This window comes from Sebastes fasciatus, chromosome 6 (genome assembly GCF_043250625.1).
Source record: "Sebastes fasciatus isolate fSebFas1 chromosome 6, fSebFas1.pri, whole genome shotgun sequence".
NCBI lineage: Eukaryota > Metazoa > Chordata > Actinopteri > Perciformes > Sebastidae > Sebastes > Sebastes fasciatus.
In genome coordinates this window covers 36906408-36921660 of record NC_133800.1, presented here as the reverse complement: position 1 = coordinate 36921660, position 15253 = coordinate 36906408, and positions in this window count along the sequence as shown.

The window sequence follows — 15253 nt, the reverse complement described above, 5'->3', positions numbered from 1 at the left end:
CTCACCTCCTCCTCCTCCTCCTCTTCCTCCTCCTCCTCTTCCTCCACCTCCCCTCCTCCTCTTCCTCCTCCTCCTCATCTCCTCCTCCTCCACCTCCTCCTCCTCCTCTCTCCTCATCCTCCTCCTCCTCTCCCCTCCACTTCCTCCTCTCCTCTCCTCTTCCTCCTCCTCCTCCCCTCCTCCTCCTCATCCTCTCCCCTCCCCATCCTCCTCCTCCTCCTCCTCCTCTCCTCTCCTCCTCCTTGTCTTCCTCCTCCTCTCCTCCTCCCTCCTCCCCTCTCCTCTCCCTCTCCACCTCTTCTTCCTCATCCACCTCCTCCTCTTCCTCTCCTCCTCTCCTCCTCCTCTCTTATCCTCCTCCTCCTCCTCTCCTCCACCACCTCCTCTCTTCCTCTTCCTCCTCTTCCTCCTCCTCTTCCTCCTCCCCCTCTTCCTCTCCTCCTCGTCCACCTCTTCCTCTTCCGCCTCCTCTTCATCCTCCTCCTCCTCTTCCTCTTCCTCTTCCTCCTCCTCTTCCTCTTCCTCCTCCTCCTCCCCCTCTTCCTCTCCTCCTCGTCCTCCTCCGCCTCCTCCTCTTCATCCTCCTCCTCTTCCTCCTCATCTCCTCTTCCTCCTCCTCTTCCTCCTCTCCTCCTCCTCTTCATCCTCCTCTTCATCTCCTCTTCCTCCTCCTCTTCCTCCTCTCCTCCTCCTCTTCATCCTCCTCCTCCTCCTCATCTCCTCCTCTTCCTCCTCCTCTTCCTCCTCCGCCCTCATCTGTCAACTCCTCCTCATCTTCCTCATCTTCCTCCTCCTCATCTCCTCTTCCTCCTCCTCTTCCTCCTCCGCCCTCATCTGTCAACTCCTCCTCCTCTTCCTCATCTTCCTCATCTTCCTCCTCCTCATCTCCTCTTCCTCCTCCGCCCTCATCTGTCAACTCCTCCTCCTCCTCTTCCTCCTCTTCCTCCTCCTCCTCTTCCTCCTCCTCCTCCTCTGTCAACTCCTCCTCTTCCTCCTCCTCCTCCTCTTCCTCCTCTTCCTCCTCCTCCTCCTCCTCCTCCTCCTCCTCCTCTTCCTCCTCCTCCTCCTCTTCCTCCTCCTCCTCCTCTTCCTCCTCTTCCTCCTCTGTCAACTCCTCCTCTTCCTCCTCCTCCTCCTCCTCTTCCTCTTCCTGTCTCCACCGGATACACAAACCAGCATCTGCTAGCAGCAGCAGTTTGATGTCGTGTCTCTCACAGCATAGAAGTACAATAAAATATGTTAAGCCGTGACAGCAGACTGGCTACAGGTGAAATAAATGACAGGATTTACCAGGTAACAACAGAACATGGTCTCTCAGCCCCTTCAGCAGCAACGAGCTCCGAACAAATACTGAAATGTGACAAGAACAGTTAAGCTAACCGCCGCTTAGCACGCTAACTAATCTATATTAGTCACTAATACTGTGATATAACAAATCACAACAACTCACACGACTTACGTGGTCCTGGAATCCTTTACAACAGTAATTAAAGCATGAATAAACACACTAAAAAACGTTTACAGCCTCTGAAATGACCTTATTTTAGTTTGTAACAGTCGAACACAAACCGCCGGGTGACGTCACAGGTCCGTCTCCTGCCCCGCGGCTGAGTGAGGGCAGGTGACGTCACAGGTCCGTCGCCTGCCCCGCGGCTGAGTGAGGGCAGGTGACGTCACAGGTCCGTCGCCTGCCCCGCGGCTGAGTGAGGGCAGGTGACGTCACAGGTCCGTCGCCTGCCCCGCGGCTGAGTGAGGGCAGGTGACGTCACAGGTCCGTCGCCTGCCCCGCGGCTGAGTGAGGGCAGGTGACGTCACAGGTCCGTCGCCTGCCCCGCGGCTGAGTGAGGGCAGGTGACGTCACAGGTCCGTCGCCTGCCCCGCGGCTCAGTGCGGGCAGGTGACGTCACAAGTCCGTCTCCTGCCCCGCGGCTGAGTGAGGGCAGGTGACGTCACAGGTCCGTCGCCTGCCCCGCGGCTGAGTGAGGGCAGGTGACGTCACAGGTCCGTCGCCTGCCCCGCGGCTGAGTGAGGGCAGGTGACGTCACAGGTCCGTCGCCTGCCCCGCGGCTCAGTGCGGGCAGGTGACGTCACAAGTCCGTCTCCTGCCCCGCGGCTGAGTGAGGGCAGGTGACGTCACAGGTCCGTCTCCTGCCCCGCGGCTGAGTGAGGGCAGGTGACGTCACAGGTCCGTCTCCTGCCCCGCGGCTGAGTGAGGGCAGGTGACGTCACAGGTCCGTCACCTGCCCCGCAGCTGAGTGCGGGCAGGCAGAGGAGCAGAACATACTAATGTGATGAAAGATTCAAGCTGGATATTGATTATTAGTGTGATTTCTGAGGACTTGATAAAGAGAGTATGTCCCATTTATGTTGAAATAAATATGTTTGATGTAATGATATATTTTAGTCAGGATAAAATTAAAAATAAAATGCTGTCTATCACACAATTATTTATTATGTTTTCGGAAATTTCATATTCATATGAAAAACTGTGTCAGGAATCAATAAGCCAACTTTCCTGCATTTTATTAATGACCTCAAACAATATAGCACCATCATACACAATGTCAAGAACAGAAAAAGCCATTAAGACTTTTAATTATTAAATGAATAAAAATATGATGTATATAACATAACCTCTGGTATTATTAAATGTATATGGAATTATTTCAGTTTTGTCTTGTCTTTTTCACTTGTCTATGTATCTGTTTGTAACTCCGTTAGTGAGAATGTGTTCAATAAAGAAAGCATTATTATTAAAAGAAAAACAGTTGATACAGCCTGTACTACATTACTGAAAGGATAAATCATATGGAAGACGGAACCTGCCAAAATAATAATAAATAAATAAGTCATTAAATGTAGCAAAAATAATATAAATAATAAATATAGTCATTAATTAATTGATAAAATGTGACATAAATTGATATTCCTGTTTTAATTTGCTTCTTTATTTATTTATTTATCTTTGTGTTAATTCCCTTATTTATTTACTCTTCTGTTTAATTTTCCATTTTATTTATTTATGTATTCATTTTTATTAATTTTAAAATAAATGTATTTATTTATTTATGCATTTTGCATTTTACATTTAGGCAGGTTCTGTCCTCCATAAAAATAAGCCTAGTTAATGGTAGGTAAAAGTAGATCAGTGACTTTTATTAATTGTAGGAGCTATTTATTTGTTGTTAGTATTTAGTTTTTCTAATAATAAGTAGTATTGTTTGATTTGTTATTTGAGATGTTTACTTTATTTAAATTGGATTTTTCAAAGTATTTTCTTTTGCTAGTTATTTGTTTAGTTTCATTATTTTCTTGTTTAGTTGCCTATATTTAGTTTTTTGCTTAATTAGTATTTTCTATTCGCGCCCGTGCCACGTAAACAAAACCCAGTGGGGAAGGATAAAGTATATGGAGTATGGAAACTGCTAAAATAAAAAATAAATCAATCAACAAATAAATCAATGACTTGATAAATAAATAAATATGTCATTAAATGTAGCAAAATAATATTAAAAATAAATGTAGCCATTAATTAATTGATATTTCTGTTTTAATTTGCTTCTTTATTTAAATATATTTGTATTAATTCCCTTATTTATTGACTCTTTTGTTAAATATACCCTTTTATTTATTTATGTATATATTTTTATAAATTTTTTAAATTAAATTATTTATTTTTGCATTTATTTTTTTTATTTTAATTTTTGAAATTTTGGTAGGTTCTGTCCTCCATAAAAGTAGGCCTATTGATGGTAGGCTAAAGTAGAGCAGTGCCTTTTATTAATTATAGTAGCTATTTATTTTGTTGTTAGCATTTCATTTGACTAATAATAAGTAGTAGAAGGTGGAAGGTGGCGCCCTCGGCACCCATTACACAGACACAATAGCTGGCTCTGAAGCATGAATGAAGTGTTTTACTACCTTTTGCAGACATCCAATGAAACAGCTGTGACAATTTCACTCACAGTTTAGAGAATATTCAGAGTGTTTCTAAGCCAAAACGACTGAGGAAAACTAAAAAGCTGTCGTTTTAGGGACACTGAGTCTTACTGCAGAACATTATACAAACACAGGTTTTACATTTCTGAATGAGTTCCTTCTATGCAGCCATTCATTTCAGCTAATTGCCATGTAAATCAGCCTGTAGAGGCCTGAGACCTGTCAGTCAACAAGCCGTCATTCACCCTCAGACTGATTCTCCTCTGACAAAGATTAACCCCCTGAGACCAAACCATGTCAAGCTAGCTTGTCATGAATAACGCTCCAAAGTTGGGCTAAATTTTGGCAAGGAAAAACTGGCATGGCCATTTTCAAAGGGGTCCCCTTGACCTCCGACCTCCAGATATGTGAATGTTAATAGGTTCTATGGGTACCCACGAGTTAATCACAGCCTCATGAAACTTTACAGCCACAAACTAGAGACCTAGAGCATTCAGAGGATGGATGGATCAGACTAGAGACCTAGAGCATTCAGAGGATGGATGGATCAAACTAGAGACCTAGAGCATTCAGAGGATGGATGGATCAGACTAGAGACCTAGAGCATTCAGAGGATGGATGGATCAAACTAGAGACCTAGAGCATTCAGAGGATGGATGGATCAGACTAGAGACCTAGAGCATTCAGAGGATGGATGGATCAAACTAGAGACCTAGAGCATTCAGAGGATGGATGGATCAGACTAGAGACCTAGAGCATTCAGAGGATGGATGGATCAAACTAGAGACCTAGAGCATTCAGAGGATGGATGGCTTTCCTAGCTACATTGATCAATAAGGGGGTTTCTGAGCAGTTTACACAGCACAAGTGCTCGCCATCCAATCACCGAAAAATGCAGAAATCTCCAAATGTCAAAACGTTTTTGATCCCAAATCACAGCATGTCTTTTTCTATGGTGTTCCTCAAGGTCTTGGTGTCTTAATGTGGTATTTTGAGGGATTATTGATCATTTTTATTAATTCTCCAGTGGTAAAAAATGGTAAAATTTAGCACCAAATCTGTGTAACAAATGGTGTCTACTTATGAGACATAATAGAGAATGAGGATGACCATCATATACTTCTATCATCATGTTATAAACCCTGATACACTAGAACAACTTGTCACACAGTGTTGAGCTGCATCTCAAATTAATCTTCAGGTTCCAGCCTTCAGATGATGTACACCACTTCTATGTGACATCTACTGTTGACCTGCTATCGCCCCCTAAACACCCCCTAGATCTGGTCTATTGTGGGTCTCAGAGGGTTAAAGGCAGACTGAGATGGATTGTGTTCTCTGCTGCAGGTTTCAAGTCTCTGCACGTTTTAGAAAAAAAGCAGTTTGAGTTTCACAGACGGAGGATTCCCATCCGGCCAGGAAGTTCCTCACCTCTGCGTTCACACCTTTTTTGGTCTTTGTTGTGTAGTTGCATGTTAATCAGTATCAGAGTGAGTGTGTGTTTGGGTTTGGCAGACTGACTGACTGACACTCCCCCGGCTCCCTGCAGGCCTGAACCAGCCGGAGAATGTGCACAATGTCGGCGCTGCCTGGCTCCGGGGCGATGATCACAGGTCAGCGTGCCGAGGCAAAACCGGCACGCTGGTTCAGAGCATCCTGCGCTTCAGTAATCTGCAGCAGGACCACCACGACGTTACAAACGGCATCATTTTTATTGCGAAGAATGACTGAATGGCAGTATTTTTTCTTTACTTTCAGGTACTTTAAATACTGTACACTTTTTAGTGCCCCCAAATCCCCAAATCTCCACCCAGCTCTTTAACATGTCAGGATTTGGGCGTTGTGTATCTCCAGCGGTGGAAGAAGTACTCAAGTAAAAGTTAAAAAATGCAAGATGAGTTCAGTATCAAAAGTACTTATTATGAGGAATTGGTTATATTAATATAGACATGATATTATTGTTTAGCTCAAGATGAAGTAATCTCTATAAAAATACATATATGATAGGTTTTATTTTGTGTTTAATATGAAAAGTAACTATTAGAAAGTAGCAGAAAATAGTAATAGATACTATAAAGTATCTAAAAAATTACAGTACTTGAAGAAAGCTTTGGAGGTTTATGACATCTGGGAAATGTTTTGGGGAATTTGTTCAAATGTATTTATTCTATTTATTTATTTTTATTTATTTTGTTTATTTATGTATTTATATTTATGTATTTATATTTATTTATTTATATTTATTTATTTGTTTATTTTATTTTTTATTGTTTCATTTTCTTTATCTATATTTACTTATTTATTTGTTTATTAATTTATATTAATTTATTTATTTACTTCATTATATTTTCATGGTTAATATATATCCTTTTAACTTCATGTTTAGTTATTAACTTTCAATTAAGATTTTTTTATAATAATATTTTTTATAATAATAATAATTTTTATATTATTATTTTATACACTGGCATATATTCAATTTGGGCGAAGGTTCATTTGTGTTGTATGTACAATGTGTTAAATGTATCAAATCCATAAATATATGTTTAAAAGAAACATGCTCTGTGTATCATTTTGCAGGTAAAACCAGAACCTGCAAAACCTCTTGTATCCGACTCCTTCAGGTAAATGTGGAAATAAAAGTATTTCAGTCAGGACCACTTTAGTCAAAGAACTTTATTTACATGCAGTAATATATACATTTATATTTTGGCGGTACGGCTCTGCTCTGGGATCTCCCTGCCCATCCACGCGCATACGTGGATCCACGAGCCCATGTGGTAGCGTGAGACAAGGAGAGCACTCCTCCCTGTCCTTCCATGCGCACACATGGAAAGCCAAAGGCAGGGAGAGCAGCAGCAAAGACCCCCCCGGGTGCAGAACAGAGCCCGCATCAATAACACAGAATGATACTGGTTTAGTTACACACATTATTAAAGGAGGTGTTGGGGTGGAGGTGGGTTGCGAGCGGCTTTGTAGAAGAAGCAGCACAGGTGGCCAGGTTGAAGGAGCTTAAATAAGGCGCCCTGTATGAAATTTGCCAATGAAAGCCTAGAAAGGAATCAGCTGATCTGTCAGATGATGCGTCAGCTGATTGGCCGGCCTAAGATCGGCCGCCATCAGCCGACAGCTGTCACATGAGCAGCGCTTGACTTCATGGCCTGCCTGAACTAACGCTACGCTCGATAAGTTGTGTGTGAACCTGAAGTGCAGCAGGATTCCTGTGCAGAAGGCGTGTCGTAGTGTCATGTGGTGCAGTTTCAGCTGCAGTTATAGGTCCATATAAGGAAAACAGCTGCACTATGTCTGTGTGCAAAATACTCATTTACGAGCAAAACTCAGATTTTAAGTCTTGTACGAGCAAAAAAGTTGAAATATTCACTGTGAAGAACGGCTTTCCTCCAGAGCGTTAAATTATTCCTTAGCTGTATTTTAATCTCATATACTTTTATATAGTTTAAAGATACTGAAAACGTCCTTAATATTTGCTATATATATACGTCTCTGGTAGCGGCATCCTTCAGGTAAAAGTTGTATAAAAGTATAATCTGTAAAGTTCATAAAGTTCACTTTAGTGGCTCTAACTTCCCTCCTCCGCAGCAGCAGGTGTGTCATTTGCTGGATTTTTCAGCAGCAGTTAAGTCCTTACAAGGACAAAGATGGGAAGAAGAAGAAGAAGACGCTGGTACGTACAGTAGGGGGCGTGGCCACTCAGGTAACTCCCTGAAATCCTGCGCTACTCCAGCGCTTGGACAAGTTAGAAGTCATAAAAGGAAAAAAGATTTAAAAAGAACATTGTTGTTGCTTCGCAGGCGTAATTCAGTGACAGAGGAGCATTCGAGTGTCTGTAAATGAACGTACTGACATGTCTCTGCAGGTTTCAGGGTGTGGACACAATAACTGGAACACCTCTGCAATGTAAAGGCATGCAAAACTATTGTGAAGCAGTCGACTGTGTTACATTATAAAAGAGCAGAGTGACACTACCTCACTGTAAAAATAGATCATTCAATTAAACCAAATGGATAATTATTGTTAGGTAATAGGTAGTTATTTGAGCAGTAAAAGAGGATGAGTTTAGGATGAGACAAGAAGAAGAAGAACACATGACAACAGGAGAGAAGAAGGTGGATAATCTAATAATCTAAATAGACGGCAGCTTGGTAGGGAGGTAAAACAAGCACCAACAAACCGAGAAAGTTTGAGGCAACAGAGAGAAAATAAATGATGAAGTAAAGAGAGATGGATAGATCCAGTTCAGTCACACAGCAGTTTGTGAAATAGTCACAAAATTGAATGTATTGATTCATGTACATAGATGTAGATGTGATGGTCAACATGAAATTGGTATGTAATCCACGTAATCGTGAACCACGAAGTATAAAGAGCGGCGAACGCCACTAGGGAGGAGGTCGGCGTGGATGGGTCGGTCAAAAAACACCAGACTTTCACCAGAAGTCAACGTTGATTTATTTTTCACGTAACTTCCGTACTTAAGTTACACCACTTCCGGAGTTAATTAAACCCAAACCGCGATCTTTTCCTAAAGCTAACTAAGTAGTTTTTGTCACGTAACTTCCGTGACAAAACCTAAGTAGTTAGGCTAAGACTAAGTAGTTAGGAAGTTTGCTTTAATTAAGCTCTAATCTGAGAACCGTTTTTAAAAAGAAGCAGACAGATGTCAGATTGCTCAGTGTGAACGCGGCCTCAGATTTCAGCTGTAAACCGGTCTCAGCAGAGAGGTGACTGATGTTGTGTCGCCGTGGAATGTAAAGCATTTGGTTAATTGTTGTCTATTTACAGGAAACCTGCACTGTATCCACATCCCCTCAGACACCAGCTACTGTAACTGCTCAGTTCAGACAGTCAGTAGTTTGTGAAACAGTCACGAAATTGAATGTATTGATTCGTGTGTATGAACACGAATTTCAATTTTTTTTCTTGATGGTCGGCACAAAATGAAGTCGTATGTAATCCACATACTTGTGAACTGGGAAGTATAAAGAGCGGCGAACTCTTTCACCCAGGAGACCGATGTTAATGTCCCGCGTGAAACCAGAAGTCAACGTTGATTTATTTGTCATGTAACTTCCGTACTTAAGTTACACCACTTCTGAAGTGTAACATTTATTGGAGATAAAATTGTAGAGAGATGACAGGAAATGACATTGAACAACGATGGACCTGAGCTGGACGCCAACTTTTGAAAGTCAAGAACCGCTCGCTACACATGTTCAATATGTTCAAATACGTCTCGTGTTATTAAGGCCCCGTCTACACATACACAGATATTTTTATAAACGGATGTTTCCCTCTACGTTTTGGCCTCTCGTCCACACGCAATAAACGGATATTTTTGAAAACGACTTCTAAGGTGCAGGTTTTTAAAAACTCAAATTACTTTGTATCAGTGTGGACGTGTAAAACGGAGCGTTTGGGACACGATGGCGTCCTCGCCTAAATTTGTGCCCATTGTTGTTTTATGTAATTAGCGTGCACCAGAAACAATAACCAAGATGACGGACTAACGGCTAGTTTACGTTTTGTTAGCTCTGCTCGGACTGATTCCTACTTTACATTTGAAGCTAATATTGCTGCACCACTTCACGGACAAATGGAGGCGTCTGCTGCGCCCAGCGGTATTTGGTTCACCTCAGCACCGGCGGTTGGTTTAAAGTCCACCAGGAACAACGGTTTTGGATGAGGTCCGGCCGAAGCAGCTGATGGGCCTAAACCACTCTGGCCCACGTGGGTCCTTTAACTCACAACTTCTAGTGGAAACTCCAAAGTTTCCAGAAGATCCCAAACAAGCCAAACTTCAGTGTGTCAAATGATGAATAATCAACCAATGAAGAGGAGACAACAGAGGAGAATGAATATTGTAATGAGTCAAACTCTTGTAAACTCACGTCGACGGTCCGGATTCACAGGATTTACTTGCAGCTTGAAACCAAAACAAACGGCCCACCCGGAGGTCCTGGTTTCAAGGTTTAACATCAGATAACATCTCAACTGGCAGGACCAAGAACCTGACGGACAAACTCTGATAGATTTACATGATTTACATTCTCCAGTGCTTCCTCACCGTTTCTAAACAACTCTTTATAGGGAGCAATAAATTGGGATTTCAGTCGCTTACATGACTGTAATCTACACGTACCGAAGACAAAGCTCTGCAATGTGGAACTTTTGGAAAAAGTTAAAAAGTACTCTTCATATAAGTAGAAAAGTGTACAAGAGTTTCTTTACATTTTGAGCTTTTGATAATAAATATCTGAGACTCAAGTACTGCACTTAAAGGGAGTGTTAGTAAGAATCAGAAATGTGTTGTTAACAGCTTCACCTGTGTCCGTTAAGTCAACTAAAGTCAGCGTCCTGTTGCTGGTGCTTGTGCTCGCTCTACATAGACATGAAGGAGCATCGCTCAACACAGTGAGGAGACACACGTCAGCTAAAAGCACAATATCACTCTATATCTCAGCTGCTTGGCAGTAATGTTAGCTGACCAGACCAAGGTCTCTCCATGAATCAATGCTGATCCTAGTGTTGGCTTTTCCTGCCTCAGCCTCCCGACCGCGATCAACACTGTTGAACAGACGGGCTTCACTAGATACAACCAACGCAAAAAAAGCAATTCTGTTGCAATTCCGTTGAAATGCATTAAAATGGAGTGTAAATACAGGTATATTCAGGCAGACAGTACGAGGAAAATGAAAGTTTGTTTTTTTAACACAACAGCATGTAAACATGTTCTAGTAGAAACACAAAATACAACCTGAAAATGAGCACGATATGGGACCTTTAAGTACAAGTATCTGAGTACTTCTTCCACCTCTGGAGACGACTGACGTTTGAGAGAAACATCCCGGCTGCTCCTGACTCACTATTTATTAAAAACATAAAGTAAGAGCCTGTTGCATGCTAATGACCGGATTTGATTACGGATGTTTTGATGCACATGTGTTCCGGCAGGCATGTCCTGATTGGTCGGCTACGATTATGCATATTTTCAGCGGGCGAATGCTGCTCGTGATTGGAGGAGAGTTTTACCAATAGAGTCCAGTAGAGGGCAGAACTTTGAGTCACTTGTACTTTTATTCTCTGCTACATATTCAGGGAAATATTGTATCTTTTCACTCTCTTTAGTTGGCAGCGTTAGTTACCTTCCAAACAACAACATGTGACGAGCTCATAAAACAAGAGTCTTTGTTCCAGATAGAACCGCCCAACAGTGTACACAGTAGTTAACAAACAGTAGCTCCACCTCAACTACTACAACTATGCTGTTTACACAACAATGCATGAGTAATAATAATAGTCCAGTAATATGATGTAATAGTACAACAATTCACAATTAGTACTTTTACTGACCTGTCCAGGGTGTACTGCGCCTTCGCCTAAAGCCAGCTGGGATCGGCTCCAGCCCCGCCCATGTTACAGATAATGGATGAATGGATGGACCAAGTCAGGAGACAACACCTTGAAGTTAGACCTGCAGGCTGAAGGACTAAAAGGTTTGTCTACAGCACCCTCTCCTAAAAAAAAATGATTGAAGTCATCCATTAATCGGAGTGAAAAAATAACTACCTTGATTTTCATGGTGGGTGGGGCAAGGGCGGAGATCTCCTTCTGCATGCGGTCAGCGATGCCGGGGAACATGGTGGTGCCACCGGATAGCACGGTGTTGGCGTACAGGTCCTTACGGATGTCCACGTCGCACTTCATGATGCTGTTGTAGGTCATCTCGTGGACACCAGCCGACTCCATTCCTGAACACACGGACGGAACGAGAGTTCATTTAGTGTTCAGTTCAACTTTAATGTTGATTTCTAGCTCATACCAGACCAGAATCGTCAATGACGACACCCTGATGGCAGCGGAAAACCTTCATGTACTGAGAAGTGCCCAGAAACTCTGTCCAAGATCTTTATAAGAGCGATTGGTCAAAATAGTCTTTAGGCTGAGACGACATTTTACGACTCAAATCAGAATTAGAGAGATTTGGCTGATGTTTGACGAGACTTAGTCAATCTTGATGTTGACGGTTTACCGCAAGGAAGAGTAGAATTGAAGTTGGATCATCCTCCTGGATTGACCAAGAACTCAGGGACTATATCAGAGAGAGAGGAGGCAAGACCAAACTAAATTGTATAATTTTGACTCCAAATGGAGTAGTTTTATTATAATAATGAAATATGATCAAGTAGATAATAACAAATAAGATCAATAACAATGTAAATAAGATAACTAAAAGGAATCCAAAGTCAAGTATGTACATTCAATATGATGGAGTGTTGTTTTAGTCGCGTTAAGGCCTCGTCTTTTAGAAACTATTCAGAAAAAAGACCAGCACAGCATTTAATGATGTTTTTAAAGGCAGAGTTTTAACACACAGCTCAGCTGAACCGTGTTTCTGAAAAGAGGTTTAATAAATGATCTTAATTCTTCCTCCACTACTGTGTTGTTATCCGGTCTGGGGGCCACACACTGCTCAGAGAGGTTGGGGGTGAACGAGGCTTTCACAGGGGCCCAGCAGCTCATCTTTGCCCCCAGGAGCCACTGGGAGGTTCATCTGGTCGTGTATTTATGACCTGCAGAGACCTGCAGTTCAGACTGACAGTCGCCCTGCAGAGAAGCATTGTGGTCATTTTTCTTTTTGGAGATCTTTAGATGTTTTAGTAACCTGAGGGGCAGGTTTTGCTTCATGTGTTAATGTCAACGCTCAACTGCACAGTTGTTTTAGTTTGCGTCCCTTATTGCCGCCACGCTCACAATCTTCTGATACATTTACGTAAGAATTTAAGGCGACAGGAGTTTATTCAGTCCCTCAGATAACTAGATTAGATTCAACGTTATTGTCATTGCACATAGTACAAGTACAACGAAATGCAGTTTTGCATCTAACCAGAGTGCAAACTAGTAAAGTGATGTTAAGACAATAAATACAAATGAGGATATATTGGTGTATGTACATATACATATATACAGATTGTAATTAAAGTGCAAGTGATCGATATGTTATATTCTGATGAATAATAGCTATAAGTTGCATACTGATGGGATATTGTATAAGAGTATTATAAACAATAGATGATGTATACAGGTGAAGTTATATCTATACACAGAGAGATTATGTACATAGAACTATATGCATATGGGACTAAGTGAATATTTATAGGATGAATATAGGAGGGTAGATATGTATATACAGAGGGATCATACATTATATATATATACAGGAGAGGATTGTTCAGATAAGAGTCAAATAAAGAGTCAAATAGTGTCAGTGGTTCCTGAAGTATTTCTAACCTCCTGCTGCTAAAGAACTAAAGTAAACAGATTTTCATCATCACACACAAACCTGATCTGAACACGCTGTTCCTTAAATCTTAGTCCAGTTAGTCGCCAAAGAAAGACAGGACGTGTCTTAAACATGTTGCTTTAAAAACCCCTTAATCATGAATTTAAGATGATGTTTAGTTCCTCAAACGGACATGTTCAAGTCACATTCCACCTGAAATTTAATTTGTTTTTCAGCATAAAAAATAAGAGATTCTGTTCGAAGCTGCAACTAACGATTATTTTCATTATCGAATCATCTGAGGATTACTTTATCGATTAATTGATTAATCGTTTGGTCTAGAAAATGTTTGAAAACAATGAAAACCATTAGAATTTACTAAAAGCCAAAGGCCTATATGGTTCGCCACGTATCACAGCGAGCAGCGCCCCTAAGTCGGGCTGAGCTCGACGCAGTGGAAAGCCGTCGTGTCGCGACGCAAACTGTTGGAAAATAACGTGTTTCAGAGGTCAGTGGTGGCGTCGTCGCCGTTGTGTCTGAAAGAACCTTCAGTGAGTGAGAGAAGGAGAGAGAAATACTCAAGCAGGAGCAAAAATAAATAAAAACTGATGAGTTCATACCAGAGAAAGTTCAGGTGAGTTATTAGAATTATTCAGTTTTCTTTCCTGAGAATTAAAAGTCAAATTAAAAGCAGGTCCATCTTTCCCTGGAGCTCTGGTCCCCATGGTCCTCTGGTTGAACCGAACATGGTCAAAATGTTATTTTAGTTTTTACAACGAGAAGAAACTGAGTGACTTTCAGGTCAAATAAAGCATTAGAGTGACTTTGTGCTAGATAATAATAAATTATTATTATTATTGTAAAAAAAAGGGAAACAATAAACTGCAACACAGGTTAAAACAAACAAACAAACAGATCTCAATATGAGGTTCAGCTCATTGTTTTAAAGCAGGAAATATTAATATTTAAACATATATTCATTTGGTTTAGAGTGAAGTTTATTTTATTTTATTTTAATCTACAAATTCTCTCTTCTATAGCAGGAAATATTAATACATAAACAAGTATTAATTTGGTATAAAGTGAAGTTTTTTGTTTGTTTATTAACCTACAGGTTCTCTCTTCTAGCAGCAGGAAATATTAATACATAAACATAAATCCTTTGTCTCCCGAGCCATCAAACTGTACAACACCTCTCTAGGAGGACGGTCTGCAGGACAGATAATAATGCACTATACTCACCTTTAACAGTCTCTTCTGCACTTTATTCACTTTTTTAATAGTCGTGTATCACAGCTGTTACCTGCACTATATTCACTTTTAACAGTTTTCTTCATCTCCTTGTATTTTTATATCTGGTATATTTTTTGTACTTTGTACTACTAACTTTTTTACTGCCTTTTTACTAACATGTTTTGCACCATGGAACTGTGATGCTGGAAACTTGAATTTCCCTCAGGATCAATAAAGTTACTATCTATCTATCTATCTATCTATCTATCTATCTATCCATCTATCCATCTATCTATCTATCTATCTATCTATCTATATATCTATCTATCTATCTATATATCTATCTATCTATCCATCTATCTATCCATCTATCTATATATTAATTTGGTATAAAGTGAAGTTCTTTGTTTGTTTATTAACTTACAGCTTCTCTCTTCTATAGCAGGAAATATTAATATATATAAACAAGTATTAATTTGGTATAAAGTGAAGTTTCCTGGTTTCAGACAGGTCATTTTAAATCTCTACTCACCTTTCCGGGTCGACGAGCCAATCACAGCTCAGTATAATCCATGACGTCACAGAAAAGCCTATAAACTGGTTTCTACCCCCCCCCCCCAACTCATCCCCCCCCCCCCACCCGCTGACAGATGTCTCCTCCAGCCAATCAGAGGCCGAGCTGAGGGAACCTGAGGGATCCTGCTCACCTGGACCAATCAGAGGCCGAGCTGTTCACCTGGACCAATCAGAGGCCGAGCTGAGAGAACGTTACCTTTTATG